Source organism: Schistocerca cancellata, chromosome 4 (assembly GCF_023864275.1).
Source record: "Schistocerca cancellata isolate TAMUIC-IGC-003103 chromosome 4, iqSchCanc2.1, whole genome shotgun sequence".
NCBI classification, from domain to species: Eukaryota; Metazoa; Arthropoda; class Insecta; order Orthoptera; family Acrididae; genus Schistocerca; species Schistocerca cancellata.
This window is the reverse complement of record NC_064629.1, coordinates 779,638,503-779,665,048: the sequence shown is the minus strand read 5'-3', so window position 1 is coordinate 779,665,048 and position 26,546 is coordinate 779,638,503. Positions and strand designations below refer to the sequence as shown.

Here is a 26,546-nt window from a genome sequence, read left to right as displayed (position 1 = left end):
CTGATAATCTTTCCAGGAAAGTAAAATTTAATTTCTGAAGATTCAGAAAACTGATACACTCTAAATTAAAATAATCAATGCATAGCTACTTGTGATGGCTCGTTATTCTTCATCCAAATCTTTTTTTATATATTCCACTGCTTCTCTTCACATTTTATCTCCTAGTTAATTTTAATGCTTCCTGCAGTACTACTACCACCTCTTAATCTCACCGATTAGACTCCATCTGTTTTCTTCTATCGTTTGTGCCTTACTCATTTAAAAATAAATTACAGTATACTAAGAAAGGAACAGAAGGATCTGTAACAATTATGAAAGTAAATACTAACACAAAGTATTTTTGTTCTTCATTATGTTGCAACACACAATTATCATCATAAAAATTTCCACTACATTTAATCAAACATTGCTTATTAGGCACTATGACTTTTGTTTTCTGTAAAATAAATGTGGCTCAGCTGAATCTTGCCACTACTGTAGCCTTTTAGGAACACGCTTACTCCATTTCAGCAGATTCAGTCAAACATTTCAGTCTTTTATTTCCAGTTTTAAAAAACCAGCAACAAATGTCCTGTGAAAACTGGTCACAAACACATTTTCAAAAGCTTTAACACATTTCTCTTGCCCCATTAGTTCACATTTTTGATCAGATGGTTCAGCAGCTGCACTGTGGGTTGGAAAAAAACAACTATTAAAGTGGAAAACCACGAAAAAGTCTGCTGGTACATGAAATTATAATTACATTTAGTAACAGAAGTATTTTTAGTAGTCAATTTTTGATGATGTGAGAGTGTGAAGGATAAATGAAAGACAAAATAATTTGAAACAGCTCCTCACAGAAAATTACTGGAAGGAATCAAGGCAAAAATCATGACTAAAGAAGGCGCAAAGTTTGGAAATATCATTGCACTTACAATGAGACACTTACAAACTATATCAAGAAGTAAACATAGCAAGAAATTTAAACTAGATGACTGAACAAAAAAAGGTTTGACATTTTCTTTTACAGATACATACCTACATCAAACTAATCAGCACTCTGTTATGATAACCAATTACACTACAATATCATATGGCCTAAGATACGGAAGCTGTATAATTATATAATGGACAGTTAAGCCCAGTTGCAGAATATTACTACCTAACACATTGTGGATCAATATCATTCAGACTAACATTCTGGTGGGAAGGGTTGAAAGGGGGGTAGGAAGGGAGACAGGCAGAGAGAAGCAGAGAGGGGAACGGGGGGGGGGGGGGGGAGGAGAGAGAGAGAGAGAGAGAGAGAGAGAGAGAGAGAGAGAGACATTCATGTTTAGATGGGAAAGAATCAGAACAAAATAAGGAAGCCACAATGGCAAAATTACAGAAACACCATTACATCAATAGGCATGGTATGGAAATAACTGCCACTTTTCACCATTCATCCCCAAATAATAAAAATTAGACGGCTTATTTTCTTCACAGTCACTATTTCCTATTTGATTAGTAGCACTAGTATGTTCATTATCACTAGAAGCAAAAGCATTTTCATTTTCATCACGTACCTGTCAATCATCATCGCCTTCTGTTACTTCTAAATCACCTTCACTCTCTGATTGCTCTGAAACAATGTCACAATCCAAAATTTTATTTAATCCTTCAATTTTTTTAGTCAATTTCTTTAATGAATCCAGTTCTTTGACATTTGCATTGCCCCTTTCCCTTTTTTCCTACCTAACAGCAAAAAAGGGACATCACAAGCTACTACTTACAATATGCTAAAATAACATTTTGCCACAATGGACAATTTCATTTTAAGTCAACATTGCAGAAGAAGAAAATAGTTCAGAAGTAAATAAAACATACAAAAACAAGGAATACAAGTGTTGCATAGATAATCAACAGCAGTAAGCACACCCTACGGCCATATTTCTGATATATATTTATTTTGGCAACCTACATTCATTTTAACAATGGCATTAAGATGGAAGTGATGTGGGAAGGTGTTTGCACCCCACTCAAAGTTATCAAAGTACTGAAACCAGTTTTGACTGACAATGAAAATACAATATTGCAATGCCTGTGTTGTTCATCTACACATCTACACCTACATCTACACTTATACTCCGCAAGCCACCCAACGGTGTGTGGCGGAGGGCACTTTACGTGCCACTGTCATTACCTCCCTTTCCTGTTCCAGTCGCGTATGGTTCGCGGGAAGAACGACTGCCTGAAAGCCTCTGTGCGCGCTCTAATCTCTCTAATTTTACATTCGTGATCTCCTCGGGAGGTATAAGTAGGGGGAAGCAATATATTCGATACCTCATCCAGAAACGCACCCTCTCGAAACCTGGCGAGCAAGCTACACCGCGATGCAGAGCGCCTCTCTTGCAGAGTCTGCTACTTGAGTTTGTTAAACATCTCCGTAACGCTATCACGGTTACCAAATAAGCCTGTGACGAAACGCGCCGCTCTTCTTTGGATCTTCTCTATCTCCTCCGTCAACCCGATCTGGTACGGATCCCACACTGATGAGCAATACTCAAGTATAGGTCGAACGAGTGTTTTGTAAGCCACCTCCTTTGTTGATGGACTACATTTTCTAAGGACTCTCCCAATGAATCTCAACCTGATACCCGCCTTACCAACAATTAATTTTATATGATCATTCCACTTCAAATCGTTCCGCACGCATACTCCCAGATATTTTACAGAAGTAACTGCTACCAGTGTTTGTTCCGCTATCATATAATCATACAATAAAGGATCCTTCTTTCCATGTATTCGCAATACATTACATTTGTCTATGTTAAGGGTCAGTTGCCACTCCCTGCACCAAGTGCCTATCCGCTGCAGATCTTCCTGCATTTCGCTACAATTTTCTAATGCTGCAACTTCTCTGTATACTACAGCATCATCCGCGAAAAGCCGCATGGAACTTCCGACACTATCTACTAGGTCATTTATATATTTTGTGAAAAGCAATGGTCCCATAACACTCCCCTGTGGCACCCCAGAGGTTACTTTAACGTCTGTAGACGTCTCTCCGTTGATAACAACATGCTGTGTTCTGTTTGCTAAAAACTCTTCAATCCAGCCACACAGCTGGTCTGATATTCCGTAGGCTCTTATTTTGTTTATCAGGCGACAGTGCGGAACTGTATCGAACGCCTTCCGGAAGTCAAGAAAAATAGCATCTACCTGGGAGCCTGTATCTAATATTTTCTGGGTCTCATGAACAAATAAAGCGAGTTGGGTCTCACACGATCGCTGTTTCCGGAATCCATGTTGATTCCTACATAGTAGATTCTGAGTTTCCAAAAACGACATGATACTCGAGCAAAAGACATGTTCTAAAATTCTACAACAGATCGACGTCAGAGATATAGGTCTATAGTTTTGCGCATCTGCTCGACGACCCTTCTTGAAGACTGGGACTACCTGTGCTCTTTTCCAATCATTTGGAACCTTCCGTTCCTCTAGAGACTTGCGGTACACGGTTGTTAGAAGGGGTATGATCCTTTGACAACCACAGCCATTATAAAATAAATGAATGGAATGATGACAATGAAAATTTATGCCAGACTAGGATTCTAATCAGAATTTTCCACTTACCATGTGTGGTCACATTAGCATTAGGCTATCTGAGCCCATTTCATGGACAGACCCCGAACTTCCACATGTTGTCAACCAAGTGTCTACGACTTGTACTTATACACAACTGGTCATTAAAATTGCTACACCAAGAAGAAATGCAGATGATAAACGGATATTAATTGGACAAATATATTATACTAGAACTGACATGTGATTACATTTTCACACAATTTGGGTGCATAGATCCTGAGAAATCAGTACCCAGAACAACCACCTCTGGCCGTAATAACGGCCTTGATACGCCTGAGCATTGAGTCAAACAGAGCTCGGATGGCATGTACAGGTACAGCTGCCCATGCAGCTTCAACACGATACCACAGTTCATCAAGAGTAGTGACTGGCGTATTGTGACGAGCCAGTTGCTTGGCCACCATTGACCAGACGTTTGCAATTGGTGAGAGATCTGGAGAATGTGCTGGCCAGGGCATCAGTCGAACATTTTCTGTATCCAGAAAGGCCCGTACAGGACCCGCAACATGCGGTCGTGCATTATTCTGCTGAAATGTAGGGTTTCGCAGGGATCGAATGATGGGTAGAGCCACGGGTCGTAACACATCTGAAATGTAACGTCCACTGTTCAAAGTGCCGTCAATGCGAACAAGAGGTGACCGAGACGTGTAACCAATGGCACCCCATACCATCACGCCGGGTGATACGCCAGTATGGCGATGACGAATACACGCTTCCAATGTGCGTTCACCGCTATGTCGCCAAACACGGATGCGACCATCATGATGCTGTAAACAGAACCTGGATTCGTCTGAAAAATGATGTTTTGCCATTCTTGCACCTAGGTTCGTTGTTGAGTACACCATCACAGGCAATCCTGTCTGTGATGCAGCGTCAAGGGTAACCGCAGCCATGGTCTCCGAGCTGATAGTCCATGCTGCTGCAAACGTCGTCGAACTGTTAGTGCATATGGTTGTTGTCTTGCAAATGTCCCCATCTGTTGACTCAGGGATCGAGACATGGCACGATCCGTTACAGCCATGCGGATAAGGTGCCTGTCATCTCGAATGCTAGTGATATGAGGCCGCTGGCATCCAGCACGGCGATCCGTATTACCCTCCTGAACCCATCGCTTCCATATTCTGCTAACAGTCATTGGATGTTGACCAACGTGAGCAGCAATGTCGCGATACGATAAACCGCAATCATGATAAGCTACGATCCGACCTTTATCAAAGTCGGAAACGTGATGGTACGCATTTCTTCTCCTTATACGAGGCATCACAACAACGTTTCACCAGGCAACGCTGGTCAACTGCTGTTTATGTATGGGAAATCGGTTGGAAACTTTCCTCATGTCAGCACCAATCTTGTGTGAATGCTCTGAAAAGCTAATCATTCGCATATCACAGCATCTTCTTCCTGTTGGTTAAATTTCGCGTCTGTAGCACTTCATCTTCGTGGTGTAGCAATTTTAATGGCCAGTTGTGTACATCCATTATGTATATTCCCATACAGGGGAGACATTTTAATTTAAAGTCATGTAACCAGTTTCGGCAGATAAATACAATAATGACCAAAGGAATATTGGATTGTACTTCTGAACAGCACAGACACTGCAATACCATATTAATCTGCTGACACTGGGCAAGCAACTTTCCATTAAAATGTTTCCCCTGTACGAGAATATACAGAACGGATGTATGAGTGCGGGTTGTTGACACATAGTAGACAACGTATACGGGTGGTTGACACATAGTAGACAACATACAGAAGTTCGAGCCTGGCTGTGAACGTGCTCGGAAAGCCTACTGGTAAGGTGACCACTTGTGATAAGCGGAAACCCAGGCTTGAGTCCCAGTCTGGCACAAATTGTCATTGTTGGCATTCCATTATATAGTTGATGGTTGTCCATATTCTCAACTACAAATACATGTCAGGCACTGAAAATGTTTGTGATGTGTGGCGTACATAAGTGAAGCAACACAGAGCTTACTAGGGAAGGAAATTAAGAAACTGTGTAAGAAGGAAACAAGGCAAAACCTGTCATCCGCAAAAACAGATGAAAAGACTTTATACAGAAAAAATGTTACCATATAGGGGTACTTAAGATAAAAAACTAGTAGAGAAAATAACATTTGATAACAGCAATACATTACATTACAGAACTACATAAATACATCAACGAGATAGTGAAGAAGAACAAGACAGCAGGAATACTAGCTATAGAGTTGTAAATTCTTTAGCAAAGACAATGAAAAGTGGTGTGTGTGTGTGTGTGTGTGTGTGTGTGTGTGTGTGTGTGTGTTCTTTCCAGTGCCTGCCCACTGCTGCTGCAGGTGCACCCCTTGTGTCTTTGCTGCCATTTAAACCATCGGTTCAGGAAATAAAGGGCAATATTAAACCTGAGGGGCTGGTGTGACTGAACTCTAAAAGCACTTTAAGTATTTCATCATTTTTGAGTCAGTCCTTTTGCTAAAAATAAATGTAAAGATAAACAGGTATCCACACTTGAATTACAGTTCTCTACAGCAAGATATTTGACAATGAAACTACAAGGAAGAGATTTGACTCCTTTGACCAGTTGCAGTTCATTTCTCTCTTTTAGATCCCTGCAAGTATATACGGCCATCCTTCCTGTTCCTGCATCTGACAAGCTGACAAATTCCCAAAAGTAAATTTGACATTTTCTTATTAAGGAGTACTTCGTAAATGGATAACCTACAACACAGGGTGTTTGCCAAAATTATATAAATGTAGATACCGCTCTACCTGAAATACAGCTCTACCTATGAATGTGATCTACCAACTGCAAGATTATCATGTACAACAGCTTATGTAGAAAGCTCATCATTATTTTGAATAGGATGGTAAAGTAAGAGCACAAAGCAAAATAATGATGATGATGATGATGTTTGGTTTGTGGGGCGCTCAACTGCGTGGTTATCAGCGCCCGTACAATTACCCAATCTTTGCTCAGTCCAATTTCGCCACTTTCCTGGATGATGATGAAATGATGAGGACAACACAAACACCCAGTCATCTCGAGGCAGGTGAAAATCCCTGACCCCGCCGGGAATCGAACCCGGGACCCCGTGCTCGGGAAGCGAGAACGCTACCGCGAGACCACGAGCGGCGGACAAAGCAAAATGAAATAAGTAAATGGGGCATTACAAAGTGAAGCACAGAATAACTGGTGGGTGCTGTAAGTTGTAAGAGTTTACTTAGTATAAAGGAAACCTTTAATGTTGTATGGATTGTTTTTATGGTAATTTTGTAATAATTTTTATAATCTCCATTTCATCATCATCAAAGAACAGTATACACATTATAAAGTTCCATACGCATTTTAGTTGGGCAAATGATGATAATGAACAGCAGAATGACTGTGCCAATGAGTTTTTACAATTCTCGGAACAACCCAACCCAAAAATCTCCATCCATGTTAAACAACTGAAAAATGCTTGAAAAACAAGTTATGAAATGTGTGTTCACATCACAGTTTATTCACTGAATATGAGAGTGCTAATCTAAATTCAGTGTTAAGTCTTCTGAGCTATGAAATTCTATACATTGTGGAAATCTCCACAAAGACTTGTTATACCAGCCACCAGACTCCTTTAAATTGCAAAACTGTATTCCAGAGAAAATCTACAGTAGAATTTACTGCATTCCAGACAAAAGAGGAAGCCATTAGAATTACATACGGCAGTGAAATGATGCATTTGTGCAAATTTGACTTCACAACATTCACTGTAGGCCTTAATACCCTAACCATGTGTTTACTTGAACATACTGTTGTTGTTTAAAGGAAATCTAATTTATGAAGGTATATTCAAGAAAAGGAACCCAATTAAACAGCACATTTTATTTGAGGTACATGAACAGTGAGCTTTATCCAAAGGAAACACTTCCCACAAAGTAACATTTACAAACATTATGACAGTGCAAAATTTCTTAATGATCTAATGTCCCCCCCAAGTCATACTTATTTTTATTACTTATTTTATGGGAAAGTCAACATTATAAATTTGTTATTGATAGTAGACACACACAGGTGCTCCATTTAATGTTGTAACCAAAAATATTAAAAAGTAGTTGACTCATGATCGTCAAGGCTAAACTTTACAAAGGATTGCCCATAAGCAGCCTTTTTCATGGTATGGAGTAGGTGTTGACTATGTGCCTCTGTATCAAATTGGAGCCAGCCAATGGGTGGATACTACTTGGTAGACAGTGAGAAGCTTTTAACTAGATATGTCTACATGCCATTCACATAAGAATGAATTGTGTTTATGATACTGCAGTGCCTGTGCTATTCTGAATCATGACGCAATTTTCCCTTGGACAGGCATGCATGTCCAAAGGAACAGGCACTGCAGTGACTACAGCCATACATTAAATGTATTTGCAGTTGTGAATATGGATAACTATCAGCTGTATAATGAAATGATGACAATGAAAATTTGTGCCACACTAGGACTCGAACCCGGATTTCCCACTCATCGTGAGTGGTCGCCTTACCATTTGGCTATCCGAATATGAACCAAACTTCTGTACATCGTCAACCATGTGTCTGCAACCTGTACTCTTACATTAATCATGTATATTCCCATCCATATTGGGACAGTGTACTTGAAAGTCGCTTCTCCGGTGTCAGTGGATAGTGCCTGTGTCATTCTGAATTACAATGCAAAGGTTTTTTGGGCATACACGCATGGTTTGGGAGATGTTGGGAAGCAGAAACAGACCTGTGGTAGACACGCATGGTCCTTTATTTAATCATTCAACCTGACTCCTCCACAAATGCAAACAAGCATTTAATACCCCCCCCCCCCAACTAGCACAGTCACTGCAGTGCATTTCCTTCTTCACGTAATATTCCATGCTGAGTGGTAGGTGTAGTTACGGCCTGTTGTGCAGAGGCAAGCTGCTTACTCAGTCGAGCATCGACCCCCATGCACCGACTCAGTGACAGATGCACATGCGGGAGAGGCTTCATATGGCTATGGTGAAGAACGTGGCCAGCAGCAATGTCTTCAGTCTTTACAGCAGATCATGGCATCCCAGTGGCATGGCAATGGCATTGGCTGGAGTTGACACATGGATTGACGACTGGAGAGCAGGGGCGGGCAGCTGGCGGAGTGTCACCTGGTCGGCCAGGTTGGGCCAACAGATGGTGGTCATTGGTTCACAAACTGGTGACTGCAGAGTAGTGGTGATGGCTCTGATTGGCAGAGACTGGGTGTCCTGCTGTGGTTTTGTTACTGTTCTGGGCTCCAATTTCTGTACCAAGTTCTCATACAGTTTTATTCCATTAAATCATAAACAATTGTTTTGGAAAATAGTCCTCAGTTTTGTTTGTTGGAATTTCAACAAAACGGGATTCATCATATCTGAATGGCACCTATCTCTCCTCAAACAGTGAAGCCCAACATTTCATTTGAACTTTTAAGGTTCAGATATCCAAATTTGGTGCGTCTTGCTCAAGGGAAATAGCTCACTTCTTACCCCCTATCACAGCCTATCACCCTTGACAGCCTGCTACAGACGCCAACTTCATAACAAAGTTCTGCTCTAAGGATAAAGTTTTCTATTGTGTCTTTAACGAGCCTCACAGCTATGAATCCTGCATCATCACTCCAGCATCAGCCAAGCTCATTACACCATTTATGGCAAGACAGGCACTCACCAACAGCACCAAAATCATCTACATTTCTGTGACTAAGCTGTAGATATTAATGTTTCAGAGATGCTACCCGTAACCCAGACTGTCATATTCCTGCCCCCAAGCAGTTCATGCTGGGGCTTGATGTTTGGGTGCATGGGCTGTCAGATGACTCTGCTATGGAGGTCAGGCCCCTGCCTGCCTACAAAGCTGCTACTACTCTGCAGGATCCATCTCTCTTCACAGTGATGTCAGACACAGACATCGGGCCTTCATCAGCCATAGAGCCTTCAGCATCCAAAGCAGCACCAATGCTGCACCCACCTGTACCTTGGATGGATGTGCCCCTCCAGCTTTTTCACAGATATTCCCGGGGGTTCGCAAGACAAATGTTAGGATGTGGGTGACTGACACCATCTGCCACAGCCAAATCCATCAGCAGCACCACAGCACAAACTTCAGCCCATCAGCACCTGCACTCATCGTGAGATGACGGTGCCCCACTCCTTTTCTTTGGCAATGAGGGAGTAGATGTGGTGTTGACAGTGTCTTTGTCGACCGCACATAGCGCCTCACATGCAGCTCACATTGCCAGAAATAAGAGATTTTTAAAACAAACAAACACACACACACACACACACACACACACACACACACACACACACACACACACACGTGACCAGAGGACACAAAAATTCTCAGCACCTCACTGCTGCAACTGTGATTGGACCACACTTCTTTTTAAGCCATTGCAGTCAGAGATTACTCAGAGAGCACGCAGAGCTTATAGAAGACAGTGTACTGAGAGAAAGTGAACCTAGCATGACGCTACTGCTACTCTAACTGCTAGTGAATTTTGTAATCCAATACTAGTGGGACAGAGAGAGTGCAGAGAGACTCAAGGGAACAAAATTTTGTTTGCTTAATACTGTGTAAATTGTAAAAAATTACATTTTTAAAATCATTTTATAATGTTTGATGAGTTATAGTGTGTTCATCCACCTCATACAAATGGACACTACACTAACAATCTTTACTGCACCAAGAATAAGTGGCTGTGAAAAATCTTGAGAACACATTGCATCATAAGAATGCAATCATCTTTCATGTTCCCAACACACATTAATTGAGGAATCTACTACTACCCCACAAGTATTGCTCCTGTAAAAACTGAGAAGACACGATTAGACTAATTATAGCATACACAGAGACATTTAAGCAATCATTCTTCCCATATTCCATACACAAACAGAATAGCAAGAAACACTAATATGTGCTATAAAGGGAAATACCCTCGGCCATGCACTGCACATGACAAAGCAAAATTTAACACCAACTTAATCAAAATCCCCCCAGACACACGGACCACGGACCTTCCTTTTGCGGGGCAACTTGCATGCTTCAGCGATACAAATAGCCATACCACAGGTGCAAACAGAACGAAGGAGTGTGTCTTGAAGGCCAGACAAACGTGTGGTTCCTGAAGGGGGGCAGCAGCCCTTCCAGTAGTTGCATGATTGACTGATCTGGCCCTGTAACATAAACCAATTGGCATTGCTTTGCTGGTACTGCAAATGGCTGAAAGCAAAGGGAAACTACAGCTGTAATGTTTCCAGGGGGCATGCAGCTCTACTGCATGCTTAAATGATGGCATTTTCTCAGATAAAATATTCTGGAGGTAAAACAGTACCCCAATTCTGATCTCTGGGCAGTGACTACTTGGGAGGATATCATCATCGGGAGAAACACAATTGGTGTTCTATGGACCAGGGCATGGCAGGCTAGATCCATTAATTGTGCTGTATGTTAGAACATTTTAAAATGGAAATGGATAGACTTAAGTTACATATAGTGAGAATTAGTGAAATTTGGTAGTAGGAGGAACAGGTCCTCTGATCAGGTGAATACAGGGTCATGAGTACAAAATCAAATAAGGGTAATGCAGGAGTTGGCTTCAGAATGAGTAAGAAAATGGCAATAAAGGTAAGCCACTATGAACAGCATACTGTATGCATTACTGTAGCCAAGATAGGCACATAGCCAACACCCACAGCAGTAGTACATGCTTATATGTCAACTAGCTCCACTGACGATGAGATCAAAAAATGGATGATGAGACAAAAGAAATTATTCAGATATTTAAGGGAGATGTAAATTCAATAGTGGCAGGGGACTGGGATTTGGAGATAGGAATAGGAAGAGAACAAAAAACTGTAGGCGAGTATACACTAGGGGAAAGGAATGAAAGAGGAAGATGCTCAATAGAATTTGGCATAAAGCATAAGGTTGGTTGGTTGGTTTAAAAGTGGGGGGAAAGGACCAAACTGCTAGGTCATCAGTCCCTTGTTCCGAATAACACAATGCCACAAGGGTGAGAATAAAACAAGCAAGACTGGCAACACAAAACGGAGAGAAAGGAAAACCCACAAGAACGACGGAAGTGCAACAAACACTTATATGGTAAAAAGGGGAGAAGAAAACCACAGAAACTCACAAAACATCTAGAAGAGATTAAAATGACAAAACAAATTACCATGGCTGGCTGATCATGAGAATAAAAAGGAGAAGCCAGCCACTCTGGAACACATTAAAACCTCCACTAGGGTAGAGGGGACAGAGGGACAAAGGAAATGCGCTAAAATTTAGATCAAACGATAAAACCCAACCCCACGAATAAAACGTAAAACTAAATGAGCCGATGAGGTGTTGTCAGATAAAATTAGCGGCAACGAGTTCGGTAACCAAAGACTTCGTCGCAGGGCAGTCAAAGTGCGACAGTGCAGCAGAATATAGGCCACTGTCAACAGGGCGCCGTATCGACACTGAGGCGGGTCTTCACAGCACAGGAGGTAGCCGTGGGTCGCTCAAGCATGGCCAATCCAGAGCCAGCGGAGAGCCACAGAGTCCCTGCGAGAGGCCCGCAAGGAGCATTGCCACACATTCATAGTCTCCTTAATGGCACGCAGTTCGTTGTGCATACTGAGACTACGCCATTCCGTCTCCCAAAGCCGAAAAACCTGGCAACGTAAAAACGAACGCAGGTCAGTTATTGGAATGCCGAACTCCATAAGCGGTTTCCATGTAGCCTGTTTGGCCAGCCTATCAGCAAGTTCGTTGCCTGGGATTCAGACATGTCCCGGGCTCCACACAAACACCACTGAATGACCGGACGGTTCCAGGGCATAGATGGGACTCCTGGATGATCGTTACCAAAGAATGAGGAGGGTAGCACTGGTCAATAGCTTGTAGGCTGCTCAAGGAAATGGTACACAGAAAAAACGACTCCTCAGGGCATGAATGGATGTGCTCAAGAGCACGAGATATAGCCACCACCTCAGCAGTGAAAACACTGCAGCCATCGGGCAAGGAATTCTGTTCAATATGTCCTCCATGGACATATGCGATGCCGATGTGACCATCAGCCATCGGTGTAAACCAGTTCATGGCCTCGGTACATATCAAGAATTGAGATGAAGTGACAGCGGAGTGCCATGTGAAAGGTCCAGGCGAAGCCGTGGCATAAGTGTGCACCATGGAGGTGTACGTGATTGGACCTCGAGTAAGGTGGTAAAGGATAGGACACCAGTTCAGATAGAAGAGATCAGATGCGAACTGCAATTGCAAGCCCTGACCTGGGCCGCCGATGCAGGAGATGAACTGTGTGGGTGGGAAAAGGAGACAGTAATTCGGATGCCCAGGAGAACTACAAACATGTGCAATGTAACTGGGCAGCAACTGTGCACGCATGTCCTGCAATGGAGGGACTCCAACCTCTGCAAGGACACTTGTCACCGGACTCATCCTGAAAGCTTCCGTCGCTAGTTGAATGCCTCAGTGGTGCACTGGATCGAGTAAACACAATGCTGAGGGCACCACCGAACCATAAACCAGACACCCACAGTCAAGACGGGATTGAACAAGGGCTCTGTACAGCTGCAGTAGTGTAGAACGATCTGCACCACAGTTGGTGTTGCTCAGGCAACGAAGAGCATTGAGGTGCTGGCAGCAATTCCGCTTAAGCTGATGAAGGTGAGGACGCCTAGTCAATCAGGCATCGAAAACTAGTCCTAAAAATCAATACATCTCCAATACAGTGAGGGAATCATCAGTAAGGTGAAGTTCTGGTTCCGGATGAATAGTACGACGACGACAGAAGTGCATAGCACAACGACTTTGCGGCCGAAAACTAAAAGTCGTGGGCTAGAGCCTATGACTGCGCCCTGTGGATGGCTCCCTGTAGGCGCTGCTCAGCAACATCAGTACTGGTGGAGCAGTATGAAATGCAGAAGTCGTCTGCATACAGAGACGATGAGACGGACGGCCCTAAAGCTGCTGCTAGACCATTAATGGCCAGTAAAAATAGAGATACACTCAATACAGAGTTCTGCGGGACCCCATTCTCCTGCATATTGGGGGGGGTTAACTATGGGAGGCACCAACTTGGACATGGAAAGGACAAAGCAACAGGAAATTCTGGATAAAAATTGGGAGTGGGCCTCAGATACCCCACTCGTATAATGTGGCAAGGATATGATGTCGCCAGGTCGTGTCATACACTAGGTGTTGGCATCTGGAAAAGGCTGTTCGGATGGCAGACTTGAGGGACACAAGATTACCAGTGGAAGAGCGACCCAGGCAAAAGCTGCCCTGTCATGGAGCCAGTAGGCCACGTGACTCCAGGACCCAGCCCAACCGCCGACACACCATACGTTCCAGCAGCTTACACAGAACGTTGGTGAGGCTGATGGCCCGATAGCTATCCACATCAAATGGGTTTTTGCCGGGTTTGAGCACTGGTATGAAGGTGCTCTCCCACCAGTGCGATGGAAAGATGCCATCGCACCAGATCCGGTTGAAGATCACGAGGAGATATCACTTGTAGTCAGATGAGAGATCTTTAATCATCTGAATGTGGATACGATCGGGCCCAGGAGCTGTGTCAGGCCCATGTGCAAGGGCACTGAGGGGCTCCCACTCTGTAAATGGGGCGTTTAGGGTTCACTGTGGTGTGTAGTGAATGAGAGGACTTTCCTTTCCATCCGCCGTTTGATAGGGTGAAAGGCTGGGGGGTAATTCTCTGATGCAGAGGCGCAAGCATTGTGCTCAGCAATCGCATTTGCGTTGGTAGATAACACGCCATTTATGGTAACACCTGTTGGGGTCTGGTACCCAAAATCTCGTTTGACCTTCGCCCAGACTTGTGAAGGTGGCGTATGGCACCCAATGGTCGACACGTACCTCTCCCACCACTCCTGTTTCCGCATTTTGATAAGCTGATGAATGCGGAACGGAGCCATTTAAAGGCTATGAGGTGCTCCAGGGAAGTGTGCCACTTATGCTGCTGCAGTGCTCGCTGACGCTCCTCAATTGCCTCAGCAACTTCCGGTGCCCACCAAGGGACTGTCTTTCACCAGGGGCACCCTAAAGAACAAGGGATCACATTTTCCGTCACAGAAACGATTGTTGTAGTTACCTGCTCAGCCAACACATCAACGTTACCATGTGGGGGAGATTCAACGATGACAGCAGAGGTGTAGGCTTCCTGGCCTGCCTTGTTTAAAGCCCATCTGGGCAGGCATCCGTGGGCCTGATGCCGGGGCAGTGACAGGATGATGGGGACATGGTCACTACCACCCAGGTCGTCATGTGCTCTCCAGTGGATAGATGGGAGAAGAACAGGGCTGCAAACCAAGAGATCAATGGCCGAATATGTGCATGTGCCACACTGAAATGTGTGGCAGCCCCAGTATTTAAGAGGCAGAGTTCGAGTTGTGACAGTAAATTTTCGACATCTCTGCCTCTGCCAGTAAGAACTGTGCTACCCCACAAGGGGTTATGAGCATTAAAATCTACCAAAAGTAGAAAAGGTTTACGGAGTTGATCAATCAGTCCAGCCAATGCGTTCAGGGGTACTACACCATCTGGAGAAAGATATACATTGCAGGCAGTTATTGCCTGCGTCATCCTTATCCTGACAGCCACAGCTTCAAAAGGGGTTTGAAGGGGCACACGTTCGCTGCATACTGAGTTCAGGACATAGACGCAAACTCCACCTGACACTCTATTATAGTTGCTATGGTTCCTGTAATATCCCTTATAGCCACGGAGGGCAGGGGTCCACATTGCCGGGAAGCAGGTTTCCTGGAGGGCAATGTAGAAAGCAGGTGTAAATCTTAATAGTTGCCACAGCTCAGCCAGGTGGTGGAAAAAACCGCCACAATTCCACTGGAGGATGATGTTACCATGAGGCTGGGAAGGCATGAAGCACGCAAGGAGGCAGGTTATATCTCAGGGTCACCTGCTGCTTCCAACTGAGTATTTGCAGCCATTTCTATGGTGGATGAGGCATCAGTGAGAGTCAGGTCCACAGGGGACGCTAAGACCTCCACTGCATCCTCAGATGCAGAACTGATAGGAAGTGGTGGTGTTGGGGCCACCAGAGGGTCCTGTTTCTTAGCAGACTTCTTCTTAGTTTGCTTGCTCTCTCACTTCTCTTTAGGGGGCTTACTGGGAAGATTTCTCTGTAGTAGCTTCAGGCATGGAGGAAGACCATGAAGCTCTTCATCCAGCAGCTTTTGGCTCCTTGAGCCATTGGCGAGTATCCGCCACGGCATTAGTAGAGACCTTGGGAGAGAGGGGCCTAAGGGACCCCTTCCGCACGAGAGGAGCCGGAGGACGCTGTTGCTTCTCCAGCAGGGGGAGGGGACCAATGTTCCCAGTGTTTGGGGTGACCTTGCTCCCAAATTAGGTCCTTTGGGAGCAACAGAGGAAGATTTGCCCCCTATCACCAATGGGGCCCACTGTTCGTGGTACAGAGTGAGGAACCACTGGCACTTGGGATGGTGATGTACCTGCAGTGTATGTTGACGTCAACCAAATGGGGTGTAATCTTTTGAATTTACGTTTAGCCTCAGTGTAAGTCAACCGGTCCAGGGTCTTTTACTCCACGATTTTCCAATCCTTTCGGAGTGCTGGGCAGTCTGGCAAGCAGAGGCAGTGGTGCTCTCCACAGTTGATGCAAGTGGGACGCCACGGCGCACATGGAGTATCTGGATGCAGTGGATGTCCACAGTCTAGACATGTGGTTCTGGAAGCGCAGCGGGAAGACGTGCTCGAACTACCAGCACTTAAAGCACCGCATATGGGGAAGGACGTAAGGTTCAACATCACAGCAGTAAACCATCACCTTGACCTTTTCAGGCAATGAATAACCCTCAAAGGCCAAGATGAAGCCACTGGTAGCAACCCTGTTGCCTTTGGGTCCCCTATACATGCGCAGGATGAAATGCACACCCTGCAGTTATAAATTAGTGCAGAGCACGTAGTCGGACTGCAAGAGGAGGTCACAATGGAAAATAATCCCCTGGACGATGTTGAGGCTTTTATGGGATGTGATGAAAACAGCAATATCACCTAGCTTGTCACAGGTGAGTAACGCTCGGGATTGGGCTGGGGATGCTGTCTGAATCAAGATCTCGCTGTTTCACATCTTGGACAGCACTGTCACTTCTCAAAATTTATCCTCAAGGTGTTCAACGAAAAATGGAGGCTTTGTAGGTAGAAAAGAGTCCCCATTGGTTCTGCTAAAGACTAAAAACTGAGGCGAATATGGCTCTCACCGCTCTGTAGCTCTACTTTCCTCCTGTGGTGTAGCAAGGGAGGGAAACGATTTAGGGTCACACCTGTCGGCATTGTATTCTATCTTGCCCTTCTTAGAGACTGCTGGTGCCATACAGTCACCAGCAAGAGATGACTTAGTCCGCTTCATTGAGGGTCATCCGCCCTGATGCCACTCACTCTGATCAGGGGCTCTCCCCAGGGCACCACCCAGCCACAGCAAAGGCCAACTGGCACGATGGCTATTGCTGGGAGTCCTGATGCCCCAGGAAGAAAGGCATCTACTCCTTCGCATACGTGGGGAGTTTACATCTCAGGCATCAGCAGTGCGATCCCTGTGTTGTCAGGGGGCTAGCACCAAATGGGTACATGACGGCCCCACCATAACGGACTGGCTACCGTGCTGGATATTGGGTGCACAGAAATCCAATATGAGGACAGGAGACAACAGAAGAAGATGACATACCCCGGAAAGTGTCCTCGCCCAAATAGTTGAACCGCAGGTGGAGAGGCAAAGCCATGACAAGAGATTCAGGAGGTCAAATGTAAGGGAACTCGTGCACTATGTAAGGCATCCTTCCCCATATGGCCCACACTTCTGTCGAATTTTGAAAGTGGCAGGTCAAACCATAGAATGGGATCTGAACTCACAGGACCGAAAAGTGTGAGACTCCTTTTAGTCGCCTCTTACGACAGGCAGGAATACTTTGGGCCTATTCTAAGCCCCAGACCCACAGGGGGACACAAAGCATAAATTAATCCTTGTGAACACTTGGCTTACGAATCACGAAAGAAGGTTGTATACATAGAAGAGACCTGCATACAGCGGAAAGTTATTTTATAATGGTAACACGGAGTTTAGGAACCAGATTTTAAATTTTAAGCTACTCTCAGGTGCAGATGTTAACTCTGACCACAATGTATTGATCATGATTGTAGATCAAGACAAAAGAAACTGGGAAAAGGTAGGAAATTAAGGAGACCTGGATAAGTTACAAGAACTGGAGGAAGTTGAGTGTTTCAGAGGAACTGTTAGGCAATAGTTGACAAAAACAGGGAAAAGGAATACAGTAGAAGACGAATGGGTAGCTATAAGAGATGAAATAGTGAAGGGAGCAGGGGATCAAATAGGTAAAAAGACAAAGCCTGGTAGAAACCCTTTGATAACACAAGATACACTGAATGTAACTGATTAAAGGAGAAAATATAAAATTGCAACAAAGGAACTAGGCAAAAGGGAATAGAAACATCAACAAATGAGATTGAGAGGAAATGCAAAATGCCTAAACAGGAATTGCTATAGGACAAATGTAAGAATTTAGAAGCATATTTCACAAGTGGAAAAATAGATACCACCTACAGGAAAATTGAAGACTTTTGGAGAAAAGCGAAGCAGCTGTATGAATATCAAAAGCTCAGATGGAAAACCAGTACAAAGCAAAGAAGGGAAGACTGAAAGGTGGAAATAGTGTATAGAGGGTCTATGCAAAGGAGATGAACTTGAAGGGAATATAATAGAAGTGGAAGAGCATGTAGGTGAAGAGGAGATGGGAGACATTATACTGTTAGAAGAATCACTCAGAGCATTGAAAGACCAAAGTCAAAACAAGACCCCTTGAGCAGACAACATTCCATCAGAACTACTGATAGCCATGGAAGAGCCAGCCATGGCTAATCTCTTCCATCTGGTGTGTAAGATGTACGAGACAGGAGAAATAACCTCAGACTTCAATAAGAATATGAGAAATCCAATTCCAAAGAAAGCAGGTGCTGACAGGTGTGAATATTACCAAACTATCAGTTTAATAAATCTTGGTTGGAAAATATGTACACCAATTCTTTACAGAAGAATGGAAAAACGGGTAGAGACCAACCTCAGGAAAGATCAATTTGGATTCCGAAGAAATGTAGGAACACATGAGGTAATAGTGACCCTATGACTTCTCTTAGGAGATAGGTTAAGAAAAGGCAAACCTATGTTCATAACATTTGTAGACTTGGAGAAAGCTTTTGACATTGCTGACTGGCATACTCTTTGAAATTCTGAAGATAGCAAACGTAAAGTACAGGGAGCAAAAGGCTATTCGCAACTTTTACAGAAACCAGAATAACCTATCCCCAATGTTATTCAATCTGTCTACTGAGCAAGCAGTAAAGGAAACCAAAGACAATTTTGGAGTAGGGATTAAAGTTCAGGGAGAAGAAATAAAAGCTTTAAGGTTTGCCAATGACGTAGTAATTGTGTCAGAAATAACAAAGGTCTTGGATGAGCATTTAGATGGAATAAATGGTCCTTGAAAGGGGGGGATATAAGATGAACATCTACAAAAGCAAAGCATGGATAATGTAATGTAGTAGTCAAATTACATCAGGTGATGCTGAGGTAATTAGAGTACGAAATGAGACACTGAAAGTAATAGAGCTTTGCTATTTGGGTGGCAAAATAACTGATGATGGCCACAGTAGGAGTATAAAATCTAGATTGACAGTGGCACAAAAATCATTTTTGGAGAAGAAAAATTTGTTAACATTGAATATAGATTTGTGTGTTAGGAAGTCTTTCCTGAAAGTATGTGTGTGGAGTGTGGCCACATATGGAAGTGAAACATTAACAGTGAACAGCTTAGACAAGAAGAGAATAGAAGCTTTTGAAATGTGGTGCTACAGAAGAATGCCGAAGATTAGATGGGTAGATGAGGTAACTAATGAGGAGACACTGAACAGAATTGTGGAGAAAAGAATTTTGTGGCATATCCTGAATACAAGGTGGGATTGGTTGATAGGACACAGTCTGAGACATCAAGAGATCACAGATTTAGTATTAAAGGGAAGTGTGAGGGGTAAAAATTGTAGAGGGAGACTAAGAGATGAAGTAGTTATTCAGAGATGATAGGAGTTGCAGAGGATAGGGTATACGGACAGCTGCACCAACCAGTCCTCGAACTGAAGACCACAACAACAGCAACCAAAATACTTGGTAAATATATGAATATAACACTTACAGATTTAAATAAGATGAACACAATAAGCCATACAAGACAGGGTCTCCATCAACAAAGAGGAGAAATAATATCAGATTTGTGTAATTATATTACAGAAAAATTATGTACCAAATCAGTAACACTACTGCATTGCAAAAAGTTGATTTATCATCGAAAAATGAAGTACAAGGACCCACTAAGTGCAGTTCGTCAAATGCCATGTGTATAGAAAAACGTGGAAAGTCAGATAAATCACTCCGTCATAACTCACTTACATATTAAAAGACAGTCTCTAAATGTAAGGCTGGTTAATCACAATTAAGTGAACCATAAAGGGAACTGTTCTTTCACATATGCTGCAAGTGCTGTCTCTGACATTACTAGAAATCTAATAGCCCATTCAGATTGTTTGGAAGGTTGCTTATTGGTGATACTCATAAACTGGATGAATTAGAGGTGGCCTTGGAAACAATTTTGTGCCATTCAGCATTTCAGACTGGTGTGTAAACTATCCTATCATCAGCAACACTTCACAATACTGTCACAGACATTGTATTGCTTGCTCTTGGATTGTCAACATGAAATAACCATATACCTTTCTGTTCGCTGTTAGTTCTGTCAAAAAAAGTTACAGTATTATTATTAATATTAATTTACATCTCAGAAGTTAAGGGTTTGGTAGAAAATGAGTGCACTAACTGCACCCAAAACTTATGTTTTCACACAATGCAGATCCTCGTCACCTAACTTATGTGGACTATCAATGCCAGCTTAAATCAATAAATGCATACATGCTTCATCAAAAATAAACATCATTTCAGGATCAACCTCTCCATCAACATGCACAGACTACAATGGTCAGTTGCATTACTGATGTCTAACAGTAACCAAACAGTAAGTTAATGCATTACTGTTACTTTGTAAGGTTTCGGTTCCAGTTTGAGTTTGTGCACACCTTTATGAGCAAGTACTGGTGACACACCAGCCTGAAGTGCCAAATAGTGGAATGATTTTTACCAAACTCCTTTCCAAGGCTGCTCCTAACACTTTCATTTTTTCTCAGTTGAATGTAATATGCCACCAGTCCCACTGTCTAAGCAACAGCCCATAGGGGCCATGCTGTGAGCTGAGCCATTCTGCATGGGAGTTGCGAACGATATGAGAGCAATCTGAGCAGCTGTCTTAGGTTGTTTGCAGGTGATGCTGTCATTTATCGACTAATAAAGTCATCAGAAGATCAAAACAAACTGAAAAACGATTTAGAAAAGATATCTGAATGGTGCGAAAAGTGGCAGTTGACCCTAAATAACGAAAAGTGTGAGGTCATCCACACGAGTGCTAAAAGGAACTCGTTAAACCCGGTTACACAATAAATCAGTCTAATCTAAAAGCTGTAAATTCAACAATATACCTAGGTATTACAATTACGAACCACTTAAACTGGAAGGAACACAGAAAATAATGTGGGGAAGGCTAACCAAATACTGCGTTTTATTGGCAGGACACTTAGAAAATGTAACAGACCTACTAAGGAGACTGCCTACACTACGCTTGTCCGTCCTCTTTTAGAATACTGCTGCGCGGTGTGGGGTCCTTATCAGATAGAACTGACGGAGGACATCGAAAAAGTTCAAATAAAGGCAGCACATTTTGTATTATCGCGAAATATGGGAGAATGTGTAACAGAAATTATACAGAATTTGGGCTGGACATCATTAAAAGAAAGGCTTTTTTTTTTTTTGCAATGGAATCTTCTCACGAAATACTGTATCACCAACTTTCTCCTCCTAATGTGAAAATATTTTGTTGACACGGACCTACATAGGAAGGAGGAACAATCACCACCATAAAATAAGGGAAATCAGAGCTCGTACCAAAAGATATAGGTGTCCATTCTTTCTGAGCGCTATACGAGATTGGAATAATAGAGAATTGAGGTGGTGGTTTGATGAACCCTCTGCCAGGCACTTAAATGTGATTTGCAGAGTATCCATGTAGATCTAGATGCTTCCCACGGAATTCCAGAGACAGCGCACTGTCTCATATGAAACGCCCTGTATTATGTGGTGACAATTGATTGCAGATCAAGTGTAAAACAGATTGGAAGTTCTATTTATGTCAAGGATAGTTCAAATTTAATGTATGAATCACTTGAAAGGAAGGTACGCACAGAAGAACATTTTGAGGCTGCCACTGTGACGGGTGAGAGGTACGCCGATATGTTACAGACATCATCCCTAGCCTGGCTGATAAACACCTGCTGGAACATACAATGTTTATGCAGGGTGGCGCTCCACCTCATATTGCTAGACGCGTGAAACATCTCTTGCGCGCGTCGTTTGGTGACGATCGTGTGCTCATCCGCCACTTTCGTCATGCTTTGCCTCCTAGGTCCCCAGACCTCAGTTCATGCGATTATTGGTTTTGGGGTTACCTGAAGTCGCAAGTGTATCGTGATTGACCGACATCTCTAGGGATGCTGAAAGACAACATCCGACGCCAATGCCTCACAACATGCTTTACAGTGCTGTTCACAACATTATTCCTCAACTATAGCTTTGTTGAGGAATGATGGTGGACATATTGCGCATTTCCTGTAAAGAACATCATCTTTGCTTTGTCTTACTTTGTTATGCTAATCATTGCTATTCTGATCAGATGAAGTGGCATCTGTCGAACATTTTTTGAACGTTTGTATTTTTTTGGTTCTAATAAAACCCCATGTCATTCCAAGCATGTGTGTCAATTTGTACCTCTCTATCTACATTATTCCGTGATTTATTCAGTTTTCAAATTTATACTGACTTTTTGATCACCCAGTATAGTGCTTCAATATTAAGAAATAATAACATTATTGGTATACTGTCTCTCTCCTCCCCCACTGGGTCCTCTACAGGAACAGCAATTTTTGGATGGGGATGTTATTAACACTTTGATGCACATTACAAACTTGACACAGCACAAAATGAGAGATTTTCAGTAAAGACTTAATTGTATCTATGTAACATGTAATGTTAAAAAGGAAGTCTCTTATCTTCCAAGTTAACCTAGATCTCTGGCTCACTACAGATCAACAGTCACAACCACCATAAAGATGAGAAACAAAATGGCAGTAGCACTATCTTCATTACACCTCCCATCTAAATCCGAACTGGGTCAACAGAAACATCCGATCTCACGCGTCGGCTTTGACCCGTGACATAAGGGTGTTGTGGTGTGTGACGTCATTACGGCGCGGAGTTTGGTTTGTGAGTGTGGCATGTTTGTAGATGTTGCCTCGTTGGCGTTACCTTAGTAGGAGTTTTAGGGCCTGTAATATATAGTTTACCTTTTTACTGTACTTTTTGTTTTAACGTCGTCTATGAGGCTTTTATCAGTTTGCCATTAGATTGTTCAATCTTTATGGTCTATATGTTTTGTCGCTACTCGTTATGTCTAATGAATCAATATTGTTTTTTTATTTTTTTTATTTGTTTCTTTTTTTTATCTTTTGATTGACCTACACATTGATCTGTAGCGTAGCCCTGAATACGAGGTTAGGTTGGGAGTTTGTTTTTGGCGGGGGGGGGGGGGGGGGGGGGGGCGCAGCCCCCCCTGCCTGGCCTTGAGTACCACTTGTTTATTATTATCTTTGTTTGCTATCAATGTTAGCAGATTGTTCTTGTGAAACCTTTGTGTGTGTTGTTTTTCTGTGTGTTTTCGTCTTTGTGATACGTATGCAACGTTTTTATATCCGCCATATTGGAATTGTCGTTTATGGTCGTTTCCGCCATATTTGTGACGTCATGGGTCAAAGCCGACGGGTTGGATCGGACGTTCCTGTATTTCCTCCGAACTATATAGGTTCCGTACACAGCACAAGCTTATCTACCATCAATAACCAAACAACATATTGTTAGAGAACACAAACCACACTACAGCTAAAGGATAAAACAGGAACATTACTGATGCCAATTATATAACATACGATGTCACACTCAAAAGAATACTCCAGTGGCTCACATTGTTCACTAGATCCGAATATTGTATAGACAAAAAGCTGAGTCATTTTTTTGAAAGTAATAATCTGCTTAGCACACAGTTCAGAATAAGAGTTTTTACAGTCAATGGAGTTGAAAATATCATTACAAAGGTCGATGACTGCTCTCAAAATTAATCAATGACATGGGTAACACCTCTGGACCTCTGCAAAGCTTCTTACATGATCTTCCACACAGCATTATTGGAAAGCTCCACTGTTTAGGGAGTAAGAGAAGGTGCACTTTACCCAATTGCTCATATTGTCAGTAGTAAACTGACAGCAAATTACTCAATATGAAATTTACTTCCATGGACAAAGAGTACTCCAGAAGACTCAATTCTTTGACAACCCCTGTTTCTTTATTACATAAATGAAGTCATTTACTTATGTACCATGGCACATAATACACTATTGTACACACAGAATACAACATTAATGGCACTTGATGCAAAACCTAGACAAGCTATGATGCAACATGATAGCAGTACCAGTTAATTTGAAGTAAGTTAACAACATATACGAACAAAAACTGATGATATCAGATTTCAGTATGTTTCCAGCAATGATACTATAACAGCCAAACTTCTGCATTTTCACATTGACTAAACACTGCATTAGGATACCTGTACAACAAACTGAGCACCAAACTGTCATGTGATCCACCTGCCCTATAAGAAGCTGTGGGCAATATGGAAGTGTCTGATTCCACCTGTCTGCTTTGACCCATGATGCTATCAAGGTAGCAGACACTCTTAGTCCCAGTGTATACAATATGGCAAACAAAGTCACTAAATACAGCCGTAAAATATTCACTTCAGCAATAAAATGAAACTAATGGTGCAGAAAGTAGATGGTCTTGGGCAGGGACAAACTAAATATACTGTAAGAATGTCACCATTCTAAAACAATACTGAAAAATTAAAATGAAATCCACGACAATAACAAAAAACCACCAAAGTATCTGAAATCTAATATTTCATATGACCTCCCCCCCCCCCCTCCCCCGCTCTCTCTCTCAACGATTTTTTACATTCTTAACAGTTTGGGTCTATAGAGATATTAGCTTTATCTCTGTCAACAGATTATCTAAAAGACAGCTCATTATTGGATTTGGATTGGATTGTTTGGGGGAAGAGATCAAACAGCGAGGTCATTGGTCTCATCGGATTAGGGAAGGAAGTCAGCCGTGCCCTTTCAAAGGAACCATCCCGGCATTTGCCTGGAGCGATTTAGGGAAATCACGGAAAACCTAAATCAGGATGGCCGACACGGGATTGAACCGTCGTCCTCCCGAATGGGAGTCCAGTGTGCCAACCACCGCACCACCTCACTCAGTGGCTCATTATTTACATAACTAAATTCAAAACGTTTTTCAACTGGAGCAATACCATAGTATGTGACATAAGACAATTATGTGTCACACACGGGGGTGATACATGAAGAAGACACATACACTTGTTGAAGTTATTTAATGGAATCTGGGTTCAGGTATCTTATGACATTTAGGGGCAGCTACAGGTTTTTGTATGATAGTATGCACATCATCTTTATTACGTGCAAAAATGTTCAGAGGGGAATAAAATTATTGCAATGTACTGCACTGCACTTTGTCACTGAAATCCTTAATCTGTAAACAGTGCCTTCATCAATATTTGACTAGGTGTGTAAGAGCGATATTTCATGTGCAATTCATTGAGATGCTTATGTATTACTTGTAATACTTAATTCAACGAACGTATGCAGTACCTGAAACAAATAATTCATGCCTATCAATTGCAAATCCAATTATGTAACTCACCTCCCAGCTTTTAATCATGTAGATCGTTTCTCTCTTATGAAATCTCTGATAGCTTTCTTGCCGGCTTCATCTTCTTTCCGCATCACAATACGGCTTTCTTCCATATCTCCAAGTAATGAATGTCTGGAATAGGTAGTATAATTAACATCTCTTAATGCTATTAATCGGTGACTGTCCCTAGAAATATGCTCACCGGTAATTAAATGCGGTTACAGCGAATAAAAGAAAACTCCCAAACAGAACTGGATACCTAAATTTAACATAGTTAGAATATTTCATCGTTGTAATATAGCTGTCGTATATTGTTGCAACACGTCCTCCTCACAGAATCTTCGGTCTTCGTTCCTTCAGTGTGTTTTCTGCACCCCAACTCGACTGAACGCATAAAATATACTTCGTAAAGCAGCAAGTGTTCTTTTCTCTTAATGTCTCCGTTCGGAATTGCAGGGAATTCTCAACACAATCGCAAATTCAATATCAATTTCCTGAACGGCTTTTATACGTATTGCACATTTAATGGTAAATCTAAAGCATCGCATAAATAAACACTTATGTGATAATTGTTAGTACGATGGTTGGAATGAGAATCGATGAGTGGCCATCCTCGATTATGGCCTGGTCGATTCACATGACGGAACGGTTCGACAAACCTGATTCCACAATTCATAATCGTATTGCGAATGGTGGCATTCACAAAGGCCATAAGCGGGCCGGAACAGAACGGAAAGTCAAAGTCACGGTTTCTTGGGATTAAAGGCTTGACTATGACGTTGGTGAAGAACACTATCGTCAACTGCTAAAGTGTTCCATAGCGACTTGCGTATTTTTTCCATTGAGTGTTCTTCTACAAGTGGGGTCAGATATCTGAAATCGAAA

At 42.6% G+C, this 26,546-nt stretch overlaps 1 long non-coding RNA gene across 2 annotated transcripts; it reads right to left on the bottom strand.

The window, feature by feature from the left end:
- Window positions 1-322: 322 nt before the first annotated feature.
- On the bottom strand, window positions 323-26,268 carry LOC126184631 (uncharacterized). 2 transcript variants are annotated; one of them, XR_007536848.1, is made up of 5 exons: window positions 25,864-26,268; window positions 25,671-25,793; window positions 10,627-10,785; window positions 1,545-1,600; window positions 323-667 (listed from the first exon to the last, which is right to left on the bottom strand). It is a non-coding gene; the product is annotated as an uncharacterized LOC126184631 (long non-coding RNA). The 2 variants fall into 2 exon arrangements; XR_007536849.1 differs by lacking the exon at window positions 10,627-10,785 and having other exon boundaries at window positions 25,864-26,264.
- Window positions 26,269-26,546: the final 278 nt, after the last annotated feature.